The sequence below is a fragment of the Psittacula echo genome, assembly GCF_963264785.1.
Source record: "Psittacula echo genome assembly, chromosome: 5".
NCBI lineage: Eukaryota > Metazoa > Chordata > Aves > Psittaciformes > Psittacidae > Psittacula > Psittacula echo.
In genome coordinates, this window is record NC_137739.1 from 1,847,322 (window position 1) to 1,861,409 (window position 14,088).

Sequence of the window (14,088 nt, forward strand, 5' to 3'; positions counted from 1 at the left end):
CTCCCACAAGCTGCCAGGTGGGAAGAGTCAGGGCTTGTAACCAGTCTTTTCTGTTCTAACTCAGTGGGATTGCTGGTAGGAGCAGAAAATGTCTACAGAGACTCGAAAAACATCAAATCTGTCTCTTTTTCCTCCCCTGAAATTTGACTTTTCAGTCTTTTGGCACAGGGGTTTTGGGAAGGAACAACAAAATCCCTTCTCTACAGTAATGTGGTTTATTACAATCGCAACCAGAGCGTGCAAATGGGCAGTGGGTCCAACCCTCTGAATCAGCTCTGGAAGCCTCTCCTGTACCAGTGGAAGCAGGGGAAGATGTTTCCCCAGCCAGCGACCCTGTGTGCTACAGGGGAAAGCAAAGGCTTTTGGATCAGCCTCTGCCATAACAAGAGTCAAATGAAAAACAGCCACAGGCTTATCCTTTTGGGGGTGCCATGCACAGGTAATTTGGATTTTCCATCACATTCTTCTGCACTTCTGCACCGAGGCAAACTTTCCCCCGAATAACCCCCCAGCTATTTGTTGTTATTACACTACATCTTCAGCTTGCCACATAAAACACCTTGGAGAATTTGTGCCTTCCATAAAGTATTTAAAAAGTAAGCTCCTCGCCCACACAAGCAGCTCAGTGCACTACAAGCATGCACTGACCCCAAAAGAAGAGTTGTTACAACCTATGTATTAGTGATTAACACATTCCCAAGTTAATGCATTAATTAAAGTAGCATTTACAGATAACTAAGCCAGGAAGCAAAACTCTTTACCAGCATGTGCCATCAGAACTTCCATAGCTAACCATAGCCAGCAGCTTCCTCCTATACTTAGGGGAAAAAATAGTTATGAACTGCTAACCATTGCTTTGTGTTAAGATGGTACTTGCTGTTAATAACATTCCCAGGGATCAGGAAGAAACCATGGGAAGAGCAGCCAACTCCGGAAAGCACTGAGAGCCCCTCCGAGTCAGACGGACCAGAGAGTATGCAGCATCTCTCCGGCTGCAGGAAATGCTACAGAAAACTGTGGATAAGGATAATTTTAATCAGACTTAGAAACTGGGGCCATTTCAGCTCCATAATGATGACGCTTTACAATCTGTCATCATCTTTGAGCAGATGTGGCTGGGCTGGGAGTGCAGGCGAGGCTGCATCAGCCCCAGCCCCTCTCCCTCATCCCACCAATCTCTCCCCTCCACACTGATCCGTTTTTTCCACCTCTTCACCTCACTGCCAGCAAATGTATTAAAACTACTTCAATTATTTTCTCCATGCAAACATTGCTGGGGTTCATCTTACGAAACACAGGTACTTAAAGGCAATCCCGTGTGAATAAAGAACTAAATCAGAACTTTTCACTTACAAAATAATAAGATCTGATAGTCTTACCCTAGAGCAAAAGTTCTCAATATGTAGAGCACACGAAACTCATTTCTGATGTTCCCAACCAACAAAGCAATAGATGTTGTATGAACACCTTCTTCTGCTCCTCAACCAGCTTTGGTGCAGTGCAGTTCTGCACGCTCACAAGCAGTTACAATGCCCAAGCCCCACAGCTTCATTTACAAAGCTGATATTCATATAGACAAATATGTATTTACAACCTGACTAAGCATCTGTGCAGGGTCTTGACCCTATGGACCAAAGTACAAAAGTGTCCTGGAGTTTTGCTCCATCCACACACTTTTGCTCACATCTTTTTGGAAGTCTGCATCTCGCTGTGTGTACCTGGAACAAGCAGAACAACTTGGTCCTGCGCTTGATACAACCTGCTAAGGGCTAAAGGAATTCTACATAAGCTTCTAATCCAACAGTATGTCTTAACTTAAAAACAATTCAACTCCAAAAACGTGATTCCAACACCTCATTCACCTGCAGCACATCTGAACATCCAGCTGGTCCCCAAGACATTACAACTGGGAGGTTGGAAGGAAAAGCCATACACAGAAGTTGGGGTTTATAAGCCTGCATTCCATAGGATGAGAAGGAAAACATCAGCACATGTAGGGGGAGGAGGATAAGAGCTTCAAATGCAAATCCATTTCTCATTCTGCTCCGTGACGACAGAGACCCCAGCAAGTCATGGCTACAGCACTCACACCAGAGATGCAATTTCCATTCTTCTTTCTTACTTGGAGAGAGCAGGTCTCTGGCAATCTAGGGAACTGATACCAACCACCAAGGAGATTTGCAGAGGTTCAGGAGGATGCACGTTAAGTCACTGCAGAGCACACCCAAGGGCAGCCTGCTTATAGAATTCAGATTGATATGAATTTTTCTTCAGCTCTGTGGTTTCCCCATCCAGCCAGCACTTTGAAAAAGCCTCATTAAGAAGTCACTGTCCTCCTCTCATGAGCTTTGAGAGGAAAAGCAAAGAGCAACTGACTTTCTAAAGTATTGTAAGATTTGGATGAACTAATAAATACAGATAAAGCAGCACAGGAAAGGGGAAGAGTGAGGACAAATCACTGCCTGAAGGATTTCCTCCCCAGACTCCACAGATCAGTCACAAAGAAGCTACCAGGAATGCGAAAAAATATGCTTTTATTCTTATCCTGGTTATGTTTAAAGAGGGTTTTTACATGATTAGGGACCTCTTTGTGCAGACAGTGCCAATAGGTGTCAGCTTGCAGCAAGGAAACTGGGAGCCTTTCGCAGGTCTGAGCCTTCGGCAGCCACCACTTCCCTCAATGGGTCAATGTTTGCTGCTGCCCCAGCGCCGCACCGGCTGCGAGCAGCACGGTGTGTTGTTGGAAGGAACTGGATCCCTCCCCTCCTCCTGCCCTGGAACGGCTTTAACGAGGAGTGTGGTTCCCGGTGGATATGGAAAAACTAACACTGACGGCTGCTGCTGCAGCCGGGAGGAAAACGGGCTCCTTGGAATCAAAACAAAAGGCGGCTCTGAGCAGATGCGGGGGGTGACGCAGGGAAGGGGTTCGTGCCCAGCCCTCACTGGGGACCTGCACGTATCATCTCCCCAGCTTCTGCAACATCACTGGTACAAGTTAAGTGACGAGATACAACTGTGTCACCATGCTCTGTCAGGCTGTGTGCTGCTGGAGGCTCCTACTGTCACTTACCCCTGTGACAAAGGGTTGGTTAGGGGGACCCTCTAAGGTCCCCAACACAAGAGGGACGTGGAGCTGTTGGATTGAGTCCAGAGGAGGCCACAAAGATGCTCTGAGGGCTGGAGCACCTCTGCTCTGGAGCCAGGCTGACAGAGCTGGGCTTGTTCAGCCTGGAGAAGAGAAGGCTCCTGAAGGGGAGACCTTAGAGCAGCTCCAGTGCCTAAAGGGGCTACAGGAAACCTGGAGAGGGGCTTTGGACAAGGGTCTGTAGGGACAGGCCAAGGGGAATGGCTTTAACCTGCCAGAGGGGAGACTGAGATGAGCTCTTAGGCAGAAGCTGCTCCCTGTGAGGGTGCTGAGGCGCTGGCACAGGGTGCCCAGAGAAGCTGTGGCTGCCCCATCCCTGGCAGTGTTCAAGGCCAGGTTGGACACGGGCTTGGAGCAACCTCGTCTAGTGGAAGGTGTCCCTGGATGATCCAGGAACTAGATGATCTTTAATATCCCTTCTAACCCAAGCCATTCTTTAATTTTATAACCTCCAAAGACCAAGGACCTCCATTCTGGCTGGACCAGGGAAGAAGAGGAGTGATGGAGACCCACCCTAGAAGAAAAAAAGGAACTGAAGGAGCAGGGAACCCACCTGGAAGAGCTCTGGCCCAGTAGGAAGAACAGGCAGATGGGGTGGCTCTCCTAAGTGCTGCTATAACTTAAGCCTGGCTGCAGGGGGATGAGGAGGCTGTAACAGACTCCTCTTTGGTCTGATCAAGGTCTGTACAACATGGTTGAGTGGGATAACACAAGAGGGGCACCATAAGTGGGGCAGAAAGCACATAAGGTGGTCTGGCTCAAGCCCAGGGGAGCAGGAGGTAACCTGGTCCTGGGTGTTGGGCCAGGGGGTCAGGATGGGATCCAGGTGAGCCAGCATGGCAGAGCGGGATAGGGGATCAGATCCAGCTCTAGAAGGAACCAAGGATCAAGCAAGCAGAAGGTTTCCCAAAGCCAGCTGGATGGAGATCAGAGACGAGGCAGACCTCAATGGCAGTCCAGCTCCTCTGGTACAAATCTCCCACCTCATGGATGTGATCCAGGTCCTGCAGAGCTAATGGAGCAGTAACTTTTTCCAAAAACAAGAGATGTTGAGAGCACCGGTGTCCAGGGCTGCTGGAGAGGTGGGCGAAAGGCAACGGCAGCTCCTCCAAAAGGGTGGCTTTGTCCAACAGCAACGTCTGAATTTCATCTCTCATGGCTTCTCCATAAAGAAAATACACAATGTCAAAGCCCAACTATCAAATCCTGCCCAGCAGTTTGGGCATGAACAGCCCCAAAATGCGCATGCCCCAACCTCCAGCTACAGTGACACAGAGCCTCTGCAAACAACAAGGTTCTGCTCTTCGTTTCAGAAGGTTTTTGACCTTTTTCTTGTCCTTCAGTTATGCTTCATACCAGCCACTCCTCACCACACAGAATGGGATCTGCTACTTAAGAGGAAAACAGTGCTGAATAGGAGGATGAACGACTGAAAGAAACTCAGAGTAACCATGATTAAAAGAAGTGCATGGATACAACTGAGATTTCCATAGCTGTTCAAAACAAGAAACTAAGCAATTAAATTCTATGTTTATTATATTAACATACTGTTTTATTAATGCATTATTATTATTAAAGCAATATCATAGAATGGTTTGGGTTAGAAGGGACCTTAAAGCTCATCCAGTTCCAGGCCCCTGCCACAGGCAGCGACACCTTCCACTGGACCAGGTTGCTCTGAGCCCCATGTGCCATTACACCAAAATACTTTCATAATAACCCTGGTGTAAAACTGTTAACCATAAATTTTAGGCTGAAATCATCAGTGGTGATAACTTTGAATTGTAAAAATCAATTCTTAAGATATTTAATTATTTTTAAATTTCTAGTAAAAACTCCCTGCCATGTTTTACTAAGTGAATTTTTCACTTTCAGCAGGAATTTGAACATAGAGAATTACACATGGATCACACTCATAACCAAATCACAGACACCAGTGCACAGTGATAATTCACCTACCAGCAACCACCTCATTGTGTGGGAAAGGGTTAATTCCAGCCACGTTGGAGCTTTATTGTGTGCACAGCCAGAATTAGCTTACACTACAAAATGAAACACCGTGAAAGCTGTGCTGCATTAACGTGAGTGGAACTACATAATAATTTATGAACTGGACTCTGGTTTACACCACAGACAAACAATCGCGAGGCAGGAGGTCTTAGGAAGCCCAGGGTTAAAGGTGATTGCATATTACCTGAACTTCCCTTCAATAACTCAACACATGACTATTAGCCTGCTTTATCTGGCTCTATTAAGAAGAGCTGATGAAAACTTTTAATCTGCTTCCAAATGGCTCCAGGCACTGGGTAGATATTCTCTTGTTTTGCTGGGAGCACTGAAATAAAACAAAACCCATGGCGCTCCACTCGCCAGCCATCGTTAGAACCTGAAGAGCTGGGTCCTTGCAGTGAGTGCCCTGCTTTGGGTGATCCAGCCCTGCCTGCACCCTGCCCTGTGCAGGCAGTGATGCTGAGCACACCCAGCAGGCACTCGTAGCCATGCTCCAGGTCAAACTAAACGAAATCAGCACTTGGCACAAGCGACCTTTCTGTTCTGGGAACATTTCATAGCTTTAATTGCACCATCAGTTTATTCTACTTATAAATGTTATTGCAAGTGGTTTCCCTCCTTACATTACCAGTCCTGCCACCAGACAGCCCTGATCGCACACCACATCCCAAGGAGCCCTTTGTAGGATGCTCCTGGAAGGGCTTGTTCAGTCTGGAGAAGAGAAGGCTCCTTTAGGGGAGATCGTATAACAGTCTTCTAACAGCTATAAGAAAACTGAAGTGGGACTTTTGACAAGGTCCTGTAAGGACAGGCCAAGGGGAATGGCTTTAACCTGCCAGAGAGGAGACTGAGATGAGCTCTTAGGCAGAAGCTCTTCCCTGTGAGGGTGCTGAGGCGCTGGCACAGGGTGCCCAGAGAAGCTGTGGCTGCCCCATCCCTGGCAGTGTTCAAGGCCAGGTTGGACACAGGGGCTTGGAGCAACCTGCTCTACTGGAAGCGGTTGGAGCTGGATGAGCTTTAAGGTCCCTTCACCACAAACCATTCTGTGATTCTATGAAACCTCAATCACAAATTACCACCAACTTACTACAAATGACAAATTCCCTCATACCCTCAATTAGGATGAACAACCTCTGCATGCTCACTGCCTGAACGACAGCTCTGCTCCAAGCAGCCTTTGCTCTAAGGAACCCCAAGAGCTGCCTCTGCCTCTCCTGCTCCCAGAGCATCCCACACTGTGTAACAGGGCCCAGGGCTGCTCCTTGTCCCCATTCTCTGCTGTTCTTGGACATGGGAAGCCAGCACCAAATACTAAGCAAATTCAAACACGCTTTGCCCCAAAATAGCATGACTTTGCCTGACAATAAAGAATGACCTTATGGTCGTGCCAACAAAGTTTCCCAAAATAATCCTTTCATGGGTTTCTGTGATAGCAGCTGTGAGCATTTCAAAGCACAAGCATTAACAGGGGTGTTCCCCCTGCTCCTTTTCAGCTTGGCAATACTACAATTAAACAATAGATTTCATTTCTTGATTAAAAGCTGTACTACAAGGCTACTGCTTTATTGTTTTGCATATTTGTTTTACTATAGTGATTACAGGGTTGAAACAAAGACTGGGCCCTGCCCCAAGGAGCTTACACTCTTAGTTACTGCTAAATAATTACTACCTTAATTAAGGTAGCAGCTCCTTACAGCTCCAGCCCTAATGCCTGTTGTTGCTCTTACAAGGACACATCTAAAAAGCAAGGGAGACCCTGGAAGAGTCTCATCCACTTCTGCAGCTGAAAGTCAGGGTCTGGAGATCTGAATATCACTGCTCCTGGGACATGCTGATGTCCCTGGGAGGGACCAGGCTTGGGAAAGACCCTGGCACCCTCTACTCTAGTGGAAGGTGCACCTGCCCATGGCAGGGGTTGGAACTGGATGAGCTTTAAGCTCCCTTCAACCCAAACCAGTCTGGGATTCTATGATCTGCGCACACAGGGATGTCTTGATGGACAAGCTCCATCTCCCTGCTCCAGGCCATTGCAGTGCATCACTTTTAAACAAGGATGGAATTAACCCAATGTATGACTATATCCTGCAGCTCCAGCCACTTTGTGTGCAATGTGTGTATGTATTAAAAGAAAATAAACAGAACTAAATTGGAAATCCTGGAAACAGGATATTTATTTGCACTGCAAGCAATGACAGAGGCATCTGCTGCCTCAAAGCTCCTACAGACTGAAGCAACTGTTTAAGAAGAACAAATTTGGGGATGTTTAAGTAACTTGGAACAGAAATAAACAGCGTGGGTCTGAAGCAGAGTGAAAATACAGAGCAATCACCAAAACCTGTCAAATTAAATGTAAGAAATGAAAGACCTTCATGACAGTGACTGCACATACTCAGGGTTACTTGGGCTATGCTTCAGCCCAACAGATTATTTACCTTTCCAGCCAAATCCATCATCCCCCTGACATTCCCAACAAACACAAACAAGGAAACTCAGCTTTGTTGCTGAGTTTTAGGGAGACCAATAACAAACAAAGAGGGAGATGGATAAGTCTGTGCTCTACCTGCTCCAGGCCGGCACTGGGAACCCCTCTGCATGTGACACTTTCTAAACAGCTCCGGAAAACAGGAATCAAGACACAAGGACAGAATCCTCTGTTAGCCACCGGTTGCACCTGACATAACACAACCTTTCCTTGTCCCCAGGACAGTAAATACCCTTTGATCAGGGCAGTCACCCCACCGGGACAGGCACCTGCCAGTGCCAGGGGCCTCGGCACCCCAGTGAGCAGGAATGATGTAGGATGGGACCACCAGCAAATGCTAGGCTCACCAATTCCCAAGGGGTTTTCCAGGACAGAATGGCTCAGACAGGGCAGAAACAGCAGGAGATGGAGTTATTTTGCTCACTCCCATTTGCTCAATGTACTGAGCACACCCTTCTGCCCCATCCCAGACAGGAGAGGTACGGCACTAACATCATCTTCCTGTTCAACCCATGGGACACCAATTAAATTGGGGTTAACTTGTGCTACTGGTTAGCACCAGCCTGGTAAGCACTTTATTTGCTTAGTTTCCAGGCAAGGAAGAGGAGGACAAGGGGGACAACTGTCTGCAGTCCCAGGGGACCTGCACCTCAGATAACCACACTGATCCCAGGGATGTGCAGCTCCCACGGCTTGGGAGTCCATGGTCTCCTCCGTGCCCACCACCAGCCCCACCAGCCTCTGAGCACCATCAAACCCCCCAGTGACCACAGAGGAGGTAATAAGGGATGGCAGACAGGAAGGCAACAAGGGCAAGGGCCAGAGCACCCCATATTTCTAAGGGTGCAAACCACAGAAGCTCTAAAATGTAAACCTTGGTGCTTAAAACAGACCTAAGCCCAAAAGGCACATGTATTTTTAATTTAATAACTGACCTCGTGGGTATAAACAAGGTAGAAAGGCAACAAGGTTTGCTGCTGCTTCTCTTTACACACAAGTCTGTAGAGCTCAAAACATTCTGTTCTGCCCGAGACTCCCAAACACTGAGGGTCTGACACTGAATCCTGGTGCCTGCCCTGTACGTATGGTCCTTCATCACGTGCTGAAACAACTAAGTGGTATTGCTATGACACATGGAAGCTGCTGCCTACCAGACTAATGGGTATATCCTTATTTTTGCCTGTCTGTCTGTCTCTGCTTGTCCATCTGCTCATCATATCACAGAATCCCAGACTGATTTGGGTTGGAAGAGACCTTAAAGCTCATCTAGTTCCAACCCTCTGCCATGGGCAGGGACACCTTTCACTAGAGCAGGTTGCTCCAAGCCCCATCCAGCCTGGCCTTGAACACTGCGAGGGATGGGGATTTTTATCCCACCAACCCTTTGCTCCCTACCCAAACAGCACTGGGCACAAACACATCCAAACCCCAAGCCGGGGCTCTGGGGCTCCTCTCCACACTGGGAATAATCTCAAGAAACAACATCTGAAACCCTTACTCCCAAAGCTGTGGGATCACTGAGGGTCTGCTCCTGTCGCTGAGCCAGGCACAGTGCACGGTTTGCTGTGGCTTTTAGCTGTGGCCAAGAAAGAAACCCACACCACAGCGCCTCAGGAGAGGAAGGAAAGAGAGAGAGAAAGGAGGAAAGGCAAGTTAGGGATTTCACACCTGGAATATGTTTAGGAAATGTAGTTAAAACAACTCTTGATCCCCGTTACTAAACTGATACAGTTTGAGAATCTCTTGCTCCACACTCTCCTCCCGCAGCAATTTCCCAAGGCAAAGCAGCAAAGAGCAGCACGAGTCTGGTCTGGGAATGCTAAAGCAGCCAAATGGATCCTGCCTGGATGCTGGTGAAAAGGCAGCTCCAGCAAAGCCATCTCAGCCCTTTACTCCCATCCATGTGGGAACAGCCCCAGAGATCTTGCTGGGAAAGCAGGGATCAGGCAGCTGCAATGCAGGGAAAAAACAGATAGCAAGGAGATGGTGAAGGAAAAAATGAGGTGAGAGAGAAATAACACACACCTTTGAGCTCAGAACTGCTGCTAAGCAAGGAGCAGAGGAGGGGAAAAGTGAAGCATGGGGCTGTGAATGATTAATTACATTGAAAACAGGGATTTATAAATAAAAAGAATACAGGGAATACACATTTTATGAATTAGAAGGTTTTTCTTTGTTTGACATGAATACAGATTAAAATACAAGCAGAACAGAGTCACAGAGCAAGCCAGTACAGCAAGACGATAGTGCAAGGGTTAAAGCATTGGAGCGCAGCAACTGAGCTCTGGGTGCCAGGCACAGAGACAAGGAGAAGATGGGGAAATGGGTGCCTGGTGACCAGAGGAGAAAGGATCCTATTTTCCTCCCAACATCCCTAATAACAGAAACCAAACTGTGAGTGAAGAGCTGCAGAGAGCCATTCTCCCACAATTCCCATGAATTCAGTTTATACTGATGGCAGAAGAGGAAAAGCTGGGAGGAATGGGAGCAAAAGCACGTGCTCACAGAGCACACAGAGATGAGGGTGCAGTTAAAACAGCTTATGGTTTATCTACAGACCAGTGCAATGGATATTCCTATTGTTTCCAGACCTACACATGGTCTCAGCTCCAGTGTTTCCAGGTGAGGACACACAAAGCACGTCTGGGCTTCACGGGAGGAGTAGCAACACACCTCAAACATCAATACAGGCTTGTGGAAAGCAGAATCCACTGTAAGAAATAACCTAAATTAAAGCAAAACCCCTTTTTACCCCCCTGCAAACTTTACAGACAGAGACAGGAACTGGAAGTCAACCAATTCATGTTAGAGCCTGGGGTTTTAACTTCTCCGGGACATCCAGTCAGCCCCAACTCTTTCCCTCTTTAAAGCCATGTGTAATATTGAGGCAGGTAAGAAAATCAGAGCTCAATTAGAGCTACTGTAACTCCGCAATTGTTTAGACATAATTGTCTAAATAAAATAAAGGGTTTAATTAGCAGCATCAGCCAAATGAAAGGCGTATTTGAATAAACATGCTGCTGCTTCAGTCAAAAGCAATTCCTGTTCCACTTGGTAAGAGCAATCCCGGCTGGAGGCAGATGGTTTTAATAATGAAGATATTTTCCCTACTTCAAATTAAAACCACTTTTTGGGGGGTTTCTTTTTAAGAAATTCTGCAAAGATTGGTGCTGAGAATAATCAATATCTCACGTTCGCCCCAAGAACTGTGTCATCCCTGATAAGGGGATGTTAGACAGCAAGTGATGCTCTGACATCCACTCCTGTCCTAACATCCATTCCTATGTATGCTGAGGACTTAAAAGAAATGTTTTTGCATCCCACTTCAGTGACATAAATAAACCAGGCACCATGAGACCACACACCACAGAGCCACAGCCCCTTCTGTGTCCCTAAACTCTGTAAATAGTGTGGAGATGGAGTCCATGCATCCCAGTTTTGTTCATTAAGATCTGGAACTCTGTTTTTTTTTTTAACCTACTACATGTTTAGAACCGAAGGCAGTTCTTAGGTAAAATAAAAGTGAATTCCATAAAACAGAAGTGTATTCCAGCTCAGTTCTCCCCTCCACATGGACTGCTCAGGGTTAGGATGAACTCTTAAGAGTAAACCTACATAGTAACAACATAAAACCCAAATAAATAAGAACCAAGACAGGCCCCTCTGAACTATCAAGCCTCATCCTAATGGTATCTGCTGAAGTGAGAGAAGGAGGTTACAGAGCCCAAGTCACACAGATGTATGGTGAAAATTAAACATGTTTTCCTGAACCCAGAAACGGAAGCTGCAAAACTGCTCAACGTCAGATACAAGAGAAGAGTCAAATTAAGTGATTTTTCACCCATTCAGCCATCAAGTAGTTACAGGAGACAGACTACACTGAGCTCCTCACTGAAGTCTGAGAGCCAAGAGTGTGATTTCCTCATTCTATGTGGTAATGAAAAATGAGGGGAATTTATGGGTACCTACAAATTTAACTGAAGGGGCTCAGAGCTCTTAATTCTGTTCTTCACAGGGTGGGCTGGTGTGAGATGGAAACCCAGGGCATGATCCAAGCCCACTGGATCTGGGAGCTGCCCCCTACCAGAAAAGCACCCTACCAGAAAGCTCTGCCCTTGGAGCTTTGTGTTTGGTCTCAGAGCCATAGGGAATGACCTGGAAAGGAGACCAGCTACTGCTCACCCACAACCTCCATGAGCCAGAAACAACCCCCTGGCATCCCTTCAACACTGGGAGAAAAGACTACAAGGTTGAAGGAATATAGGGGAAAGCAAAGGTGCGGACAAGGCTCATCTCACTGCCTGCAGCATCCTCACCCCAGCCCTCAGTGCAGGGGCCTGGGGGCCACCTGCTCCCATCTAGCTCAGCTTCACCCACCATACACGAGACCTCTCCTGTCCCCATGCTTCTTTTTTGCTCTGGTTAATAAACTTCAGCATCAAACCTGGAGCAATGCAGGCAGCAGCATTAGAAGTATCCATCTGTCATCCCCACACTAATATTGTTTGCAGCCTGGCTCTTGGAATCCAACTTCTGCAGTAATGAAGGAAACCACTGGGAAAGCATTCAAGAATTCCCTGAGCAGTGTGTTACTGAACCCTTCTCTACAGAAGCACATCAGAAAACGTCACTCTGCAAAGCAGGACCTGTGCATTAAACAATGTCACTATTAGGCATAAAAAGAATCAAGTGGCATTTACCACATTTTCCCTCTGCCTGTGCTGATGCTGCTTGTGTGCTGCTTGGAGCAATCACACATGGAAACACTGACCGAGGACATCCCAGGCTGTGGCACCCACCGGCCACCACATCAAACCCTGCAGATCCTTGGTGAAGCTGCTCTTTCCCTGTTCTACAGACCAGAGATACAACCACAGCACCAAGGAAAAGAGCACAATTCCCAATATAATCGTATATTTACTAAAAAGAAACAATTTTCTTCAACTCATAAATTGCAAAGATACCTTTTATGATTGTCTTTATATAGGGGATGAAGCCTGTGACCAAATATTTGATAGATACTGCAAAGGGCTGAGTGACCTCCCTGCTTTTCCAAACTACAATTGAACTTCACTACTTAAAGTTTGCAGAAATAAGGAAATCCATCTATCCCTGGAATGCTACAATCAACAACTGCTACAGCCCTAACAGTTTACCTGTCCTGCAGACACTGAGCAGACCTTCAAAACACATCTCTAGTTTTAACAGCCACAGTCTTTCTTGATTCTAACAATACGTACAAGCCTGAACTCTCATTCTACCCCCAGCCCAGGAACAGTGCAGTGCTTCACAGGGCAAACCCTTCTCAAACACAGTTTACATTTGATTTTATCAGACCTAGGTAACAAAAAAATCACCTGGCACAGGGTTGAATGGGTGCAGCTGAGCAGCAGAAGCTCAGTGCACACACAGGGTGCCCGAAAAACAGAAAAAGCAAAGCAGCTACTCTCTGAAGTCAAATGGCAAAATGCCTATTTTGTGTTGAATGCCAATGCAAACTACTTGCTGACCCCTCCAGTGGTTTATTATTAGTGATGAAGTCCCCTGAGATCTCTCCAAAAGCCGTTTTTCTGCTACCAGGCTCAGTCCAGCAGAAAACAATAGAGATTCTGCAGCTCAGATGATATGCTAAGATGAGTAACAGGAAGGTGAATGAGAATGGTGCTCACAGTGGGCTCAAAACCAATTCCAATTACACAATCCCCTCTTCGAAAAGTCCTATTTTCACCTCATGCGAAGCAACTGTGGAAAACTCTCACGACCAAAAAAACAAACATGGCTTTAACCTGCCAGAGGGGAAACTGAGATGAGCTCTTAGGCAGAAGCTCTTCCCTGTGAGGGTGCTGAGGCGCTGCCACAGGGTGCCCAGAGAAGCTGTGGCTGCCCCATCCCTGGCAGTGTTCAAGGCCAGGTTGGACACAGGGGCTTGGAGCAAGCTGCTCCAGTGGAAGGTGTCCCTGCTTGTGGCAGGGGTTGGAGCTGGATGAGCTTTAGGGTCCCTTCAACCCAAACCAGGCTGGGATTCTATGAAACACAACTGCTGACCAGGATACAGGCAAGATGGAAGCCTGGAAGCCACTAGCAATACGTGCCGGGCTTTCTTTGCTCACCTTCAGCTTTGCTAAGAAGGAAGGAGGGAAAGGCCACCACCACATCAATATGGAAAGAAATCTTTCATGTACCTGTGCTTACTCATCCCGTTTCTCCTCTCCTACAAGGTATCTCTGTGCTGTCACAAGGTTGTTTTGCAACACAACCTGGAGCTCCCTGGTGTTGCGTGTCTCCCACTCCTTTTACCTAGCATCCATCTCACCTCTTGTGTATAAAGGAGAACAAGGCTCCCAAAGCTAAATCCTCATCTCAGGAGAACCTCAGGTTACTGGAACTGACCTCAGGAGCACTGCAGCTACAGAGCAACCTGGTGTGTTGGTTAGCATCAGATAAAACAAGG

At 47.0% G+C, this 14,088-nt stretch overlaps 1 protein-coding gene across 1 annotated transcript in view; it reads right to left on the bottom strand.

Moving 5' to 3' along the window:
- Positions 1 to 14,088, bottom strand: part of LMF1 (lipase maturation factor 1) — a gene marked incomplete at both ends in the record, with an annotated part of 185,806 nt that overhangs the window by 75,659 nt on the left and 96,059 nt on the right. The gene's annotated exons all lie outside the window — the stretch shown is intronic.